The 7110-nt window shown below is 38.8% G+C and overlaps 1 long non-coding RNA gene across 1 annotated transcript; it reads left to right on the top strand.

The window, feature by feature from the left end:
• Positions 1-385: 385 nt before the first annotated feature.
• On the top strand, positions 386-2542 carry LOC135214578 (uncharacterized). Its single transcript, XR_010314415.1, has 3 exons — positions 386-517; positions 717-807; positions 1382-2542. It is a non-coding gene; the product is annotated as an uncharacterized LOC135214578 (long non-coding RNA).
• The last annotated feature ends 4568 nt before the right edge of the window (positions 2543-7110 follow it).

The following is a 7110-nucleotide window of genomic DNA, read 5'->3' as shown; positions in this document are numbered from 1 at the left end:
CCTTTCTACCATTCGTTCTCTGAATAGCAGGGGAGGAACATAACATAACATCACTCATTCCTTTGAATAGAAAGTAAGAAAATGAGCAGCGATTAATCCCGGATCATTACCTTTTCACTGCTTCATTTCAAACGTTTAGTACCCTTGATTACCTATTCTCCTTTCCTAATGGACATTTTTATACCCGCGATTAATTTCACATCGTTCATTACGATGGATCATTATATTCGTCATCGTTTCGTACGTCTGCCGGACACCAAATTGTGAAATATCATACCGGGCGCGTTACTGCCATCTATCGGTCGCGCGACAAACTGCTCCTGGGGTCCCTCCGTCATCCTTGGCTATTGAATCGTCTTGGGTTGGAATGACAACGAGCTTGTTCATTTGTAAGTTATTGTAAATCGCGATAGCTAAGCTGTTAAGGCTGCAGTGTGTTGGACAGATTGTGGTGGTTGTTCGGTGTTTGTTTCTTCTGCTCATCGTTACTGTTCCGTGTTTGTTTCTTCTCCCCGTGGTTTGTTGTGATTATCTTTCTTGGTGCATGGAAGTTTCAATAGTTCAGTTTGCTTTTGCGTATCTTTTAACAGTGTTTGTTAATGTGCAATATTGTATTTGTTTTTGGTGAACTTAAATGTAAGTTTTTCATAATTATATTGAGTAAGTACTTAAAATTGTTTAAGGCTGAATGGTTAAACTTTTTTCTCCTTTTTCAGGTAACTGGACTGATGATATCCTCTTTGCTGGGCCATACCTACATGGAATGAGATCCATGGAATGAGATCCGCAGAGGCATTTTGTTTGTTGGTAACTATTTTTCATTCAAAATTAATAGGCGAGACTTTCCTCTATTGGTATACTCTGTAAACTCGAACAATTAGCTACTAACACTGCAAGCCCTAACCTCCCCCTTCAGGGGCGGCGCCCTTGAAGGGAGAGGATTCCCAATGGCGTACAGTGGACTCTTGTCTACTGTATGTCAGTGGGGGGCTGCTTGCTTTACTAACTTATCCTAACCTTACCACTTCGTAAGTGAAACTTAGTGTTTTCAAAGTTCTTTGTCCTAGATTTCCATAGAGTAATCTTAAAATTTGGGCGTAATGTGGCGAAAAAACATATTTAAAGCTGTTATTTTTAAGACTTTGTAATTCACTTTTAATTTTATATGTACTTTCAACCTATTTTGATCAGTTTTGGTTATTGGAACATTTATCTGATGAGTAATTTAATTCCATTTTGGTTAGTGGTACATTTAACTGCTTAATTTAATTAGTAAAGTTTGTTACTTTTGGACTTCAATTTTATTTTTATAAACCAAAATCTTAATCGGCCAAAATGTTTAAACTTGAGAGTAATATTCAAGATTCTCATTCTCTTGCAGGATGTGAGGGGTTGTATCAACAAGTGAATTTGATGACTAGGTAGTAACAACTAGAACATATTCTAGAACGAATATTGGTATTGCTTGCCTCTATTTCTCCTAAATTGGAAAATTAGAAGCCCAGTAAGTTAACAGGATAAAGGACACTGCATAATAAGTTTTCCTAACTAATATCGGCGTTGTTTGCCTCTTAAACTGGAAAGCTAACGTACAGTAAGAGACTCAAATTATGAAGCCAAAGGGCACTGCGTACCGATTTCTTCAAGTGTTTTTCTCGCATTAAAGTTTTGTAATAAAGCTCTGCAATCTTTATATTCCTAGTTTTTACCAAATGCAATGTATACTGTTAATTTCTGATAAAACTAATGGACCTCCAATGTCTGAGATTTGTAGTTCACTGGTATGTCTTCAAATGAAAAGCATTGTATCGAATTACTTTGTAGTTTGGGTCATGAACTGTTGTCCATGGTAACAGAACCATGACTTCATTGATGTTCCTTCCTACTGTGGAGAGAGCGCGCCTCAGTGGCGTGATTGGTATGGTTTTGGCTTGCCACCTCGGTGGCCGCGAGTTCGGTTCTCTGGTATTCCAGTGAGGTGTGAGAGATTTTTATTTGTGATAAAAGTTCACTCTCTGTAGTTCGGAAGTCAACGTAAAGCTGTTGGTCCCGTTGCTGAAAAACTATTGGTTCCATGCAACGTAAAAACGCCATACTAACTAGGGAGACACTGTTTTATTATAAATTTGCTAGAATTTGAACTTGCTGGAAATTTGCTCAGCAGTTTTGAGTTTGTCTCGAATATAACTTAAATTTACTAGCTGAAAATTCGCACTCCACTCCAGTTTTGTAATTCTCTAATATTCTCAAACTTTATAACGAGGGCTTTGCTGGTGTTCCTTTTAACAAACTACTTCAATGATGCTCTTCCTACGGTGAAGACTTATAATTTAATGAGTAATATTAATGACTTGCTGAAAATTTATGGCTGAATACTTAACTCTGCAGTTTCGGGTTAGTCACAAATATAATTTTGTTACTATTACTATGAAGTCTCGAGTTTAGTTGTTATTTCGGCAATTTTCAAGTTTTCATGTTTAAGAAAGTTTCTATAATGTTAATTTAGTTTTTTATTGAATAAAAAATTTCATGTTTGCATATAGATAGCGTTTTTATTTATTTATTTTTTATGAACTCCCACACAGAGAGAATTATTATTTTTATTATATAATATATTTAATCTTATTAAACTTACTAATAAATCATTAATCAATATTAATATTTGAAAATTAGTAAATTTTTGTATCATAAAATGTATTAAGTCATGAAAACATCAAAACACACTAATTAGTTATTTTTATAGTCTCAAAACCAGGCGAATAGGTGAATCACTCATAAATAATGGGTAGATATGGTCCAGAGAGAAATCCGCGAAACAGTGAGTCCGCAAATCTGGAGAGCGCGAGTATGTAGTCCCTTGCATACAAAATTTAACTTTACCAGTTTCCAGCTGGTGCCAAGTAACTACAAAAGAATGCTGTATTTAGTGACGCTTTATAAAAAATCGATGGCTTAATGAAACTTATTTCATACACTTAACAGCAGCTGAAATTTCTCCTCGACTGGTAAAATGCCGGATATACTAATTACAAAAGAAACGAGTAGAACTGTACTTTAAATGACTGTAAAATATAACTTCTCTCAAAACCTTGAAAGTTCACATAATTTCCTTCTTGAAGATAACGTTGATACAGTTATAGAAAATAAGGTAATCCTTCGCCAAATGCGCTACACAATTTTCTAAACTATGCAGTAAATGTAACCTCTGTGCACATCTGGTGTTTGACTGATGTGTCAGTAAGAATAACATTTTTTTTCCATTTTTCTGCTTATTTTTATCTTGCTAGCCGTTGGATATGGTAGCATATCTTCATGTTTACCAGTCTTCCTTCTTTGGTGTATTCTGTTTGCTAAATCTAGGCGTTCCGATGGCAGATGGTCGAGTCAGATCTTCAATTAGTGCCAGGGAACTAGTGCTCGTGCTTTCTTGAGAATGGGGTTTAGGTATGGGTGTCTTTGTCACGCATGAAGTAGGAAAGTCCTGTTTTGTATGTGTACTATGTTTATTGAAAGGCCATATAGCAACCCTCTGGTAGCCTGCCGTTGTCTTTTGTCGGCAAAGCGTTGGTAATATTCCCTTGACTATTGATGGAATATCATAAATGTATATTGGGATACAGGAGTTGGGAGTTCATCCAAGCAGAACAAGCCGTATTGTGGCAAGTTTTAAATAAACCATAGACACAACGTGTAGTGGCAAAGACTCGTGTGAGGTGGGAACGAGAGTAGTATAGTATTCCATTTTCTTTCCATGTCTGTGGTTATCCAGAATTACCAATACCAGAGACACTATTGAAGAATGGATGATGTGAAAATTTTTTCATGATTGAAAAAAAATGGACTCGTCATCCAACCTCTGGGATAAGCTGCACCCACGGATCCCATATGAAAGGATTTTTTTTAGATACCACTGGGGGAAACAAAAAAGAACTGGATTACCATTTGCATTAACAGCGTCTTACTTGCTTTTTCTTTTTGCTGCTTAAACTTTTGATGGTTTTTGAACAGAAGCAACTCCTGTTACATCTATATTCCATACCTTAAGCCCTTCAAAGTTGTACTACGTATCTATGATACACCTCGCTGCTTAAGCTTTTGGCAGTAGAAACTGTTTCATCTATATTCCATACCTTATGCCATTCCAAGTCGTATCTATGATACACCACCTCATTATCGTAAGTCTTCTAATGTTATGGGTATTTTTAAAACTTGTAGCTCTGGATGAGCTGGTTGATTCGGAAGTGGAAAAGGGAATTTGGAATGTCACTTTAAAAATTAACTTAAATTAGCCCCAGATTGTGGGATACAAATTTGGCAGGCCACTGCATATTCGTATGCAAGACTTCTAATATCTTTTTGATGTTAAACCATATTTTACGAGAGTGAATAGAATATTCTCCTGTTTTATTTCTATTTCATCAGATCTTGCACAGACTTTGCATAACCAATTAATTGTATGCAGGACACTGATTCGTCTGCTATTTCCTCTCAACTCTTGTATGATATCTTTACAAGACCATGTAATTTATATCAGACGCATTTGCAGCTCTTCTTAATAACTTGTTCCTTTCCTGATTGATTCTGACCCCAACTTAAGGCCTGCCCACACGACCGGGCCTGATCGGCGGACCTCTATTCTATCGGGCACACTTGACAGGCAAACTGTCCAATTTCCCGGTGGGTCTTGTAGCAAAATCACCATGGTGGTGCCCGATGGCTTGAGCTTCGACCCTGGAAGACGTGCGTTAACCATATACATTTCTTTTACTGAGCCATTCTTTGCACCATATTCTCTTCTTTTTCATCACGCCCAAAGCAATTATCATGCTACACAATATCTTCTTTGCGGTAGACACCATGTTTATCGTGCCGCACTGAACACACTACTGGCATCGTCGGGCACGCCCACCTCTCCTTCGCCTCACCCGTGTGGACAACATTCACGGGTAAGCCCGCCAGAATTTGCCCGTCAACCCCGGAGCACGCCGGTCAGGCCCGCTCGTGTGGACAGGTCTTGTATGTTTCTTCCAGTACGGTGTCCTGTTTTGTCTTGTTTACATATTATTCACCATGCCATTAAAGATTCAATTAAGGCGCTATTTTTCAATTATAACTAGTGCCGTCAGTACTGTAGGCATTACTAAAGGATTTTTGCAACGTCCTCCGGCCCCTAGTTGTAACCCCTGTCATTCCTTTTACTGAACCTCCTTTCATATTGTGTTTCTTCCATCTTGCTACCCACCCTCTCCTAACAATTATTTCTTAGTACTACTACGAGGTTTTCCTCCTACTACACTTTTCAGACATACCCATTCTCGATTTCCTTTTCAGCGCTGAATGGCCTCGTAGGTCACAGTGCTAGAGGCCTTTAGCCTAAACTCTATATTCTATTCAAACAGTATTAACAATCTTTGAGTCTAAAGGCTTTACTTATTAATGCAACTACAGCTGTATTTCATGCCTAGATATTTACAGATTAACTTGGAAACGTACTTTGATACTGCCTATAAAATCGAAGAGGAGTTCAAGCTTTGACAAATTTACTATGGGTACCGTTAAAAAAAATAGCAAAACAGTCCACCATGTGCTGAAGTCGTTTCAGTATTAACACAGGAGGTGGTTTGGAGGGGGGAAGGTTGTGTGGTACAGAGCCCCGTAGTGCGTTGACTAGTCTGTCTGTGCAGCTCCCTAGTACTGGCTTGGTTCTAAACTAGATAATAAATTGCTCCCAGTAACAGCTAGCCCCGGTCTCCATTGTTATGTTGGACTGGAAACATGGGTAAGAAAAAAAAAAAAAACTGGAAACATGTGGGTCACGAAGATCAGACATTTTTAAAACTTTTATTGCCTAGTACATAAATGCGCAAATATCATAAATTTAAAAAAAAACCTCTCTCTCTCTCTCTCTCTCTCTCTCTCTCTCTCTCTCTCTCTCTCTCTCTCGTTTTAACGATACATAATAAACCACATGATGGGCAATTTGAGGCCTCGCAAAGACATTGCAAATGATGGGAGCGGTAATAGAGCGTTTCCAGAATGACACCTGAGAGCTCTAACGCCTTCCATTCCGCTGAATATAACGCCTGTTAATTGTATTCTTTTCTGAGGAAGGTTATAAACTTTTTTTTTAACTTAATTTTTATGTAAATTCGTGATTCGTTGGAGTAACTTCATTAATTCGGCAAGAGAAGCGTAGGCGTGGTTCACTTCCAGTTTTATTTAATATTATTCCATTCTCAAATTTCTCTTGCTTGAAACGGGTCTTCCTGGGGAGGGGGATACGCTGGGTCTTATTTTAAACCCGGTGAGAAGTATATTTAGACAGAGGAGATGAGATGGAGAAAATGGCCGAGAGAGGAGGAATGGACAGTAAAAAAAAAGTGAGAAAGAGAGAGAGAATTGAACGATAAAGAGGGGCGGTGAAGAACCTGAGAAACAGGAAAAGAAAAAGGATTTGAAAGTATACAAAACGGAGCTAAACTAAAGAAAGGAGGGAGTCTAGAAACGTAGACCTTTGGACGCACGACGATGGTACTAGTTTGTTCGAGTTTTTAGAGCTAGTATCAGGGAATAGATAGGAAGAGACGATAGAGGACCGGAGACAGGCAACGAGTCAAGAGGAAAGAAACGGTCTCATTTCGAGGAAAGCAAACGACCGGGAAGAGCAGAGGATGATTCAAAGTTTGTTCATGGCTGGGGACACAGGGACTAGAGAGTCGGGGAGGGGGGGAGGTGGAGGGAAGGGCGAAGAGTACTGTGGTTTTTCGAATTTGTAGGAAGGGGCTATTGGGAAGGAATCGGTGATAGGGATGGCTGGTGGATGGGAAGGGCGGGAGAGGGGTCAACGTTTGTGCAGATATTGAATTTAATATTTGTAGAGCACCAAAGAGAATATATATTGGGAGTTTTGCAACCCCTGAACTCCCAATGAATTCCCGGTCAAATTGGCAATCAAGGGGGTTTGGGGATTCAGCCAGGAGAGGTGGCACGGTTGTGTTTCACTCTTTTGAAGGCCTTCCCGCTCCCTCCCCCCAACCCCCTCCTTTTTTTTTAAAGAAAGAACAACACTCAAAGAGGCACTTTGAATTTTTGTTTAAACTGAGCAACAAA

This window comes from Macrobrachium nipponense, chromosome 46, assembly GCF_015104395.2.
Source record: "Macrobrachium nipponense isolate FS-2020 chromosome 46, ASM1510439v2, whole genome shotgun sequence".
Lineage (NCBI taxonomy): Eukaryota > Metazoa > Arthropoda > Malacostraca > Decapoda > Palaemonidae > Macrobrachium > Macrobrachium nipponense.
Note: the sequence above shows the minus strand (reverse complement) of the source record. Positions and strands in the feature narration are given on the sequence as shown.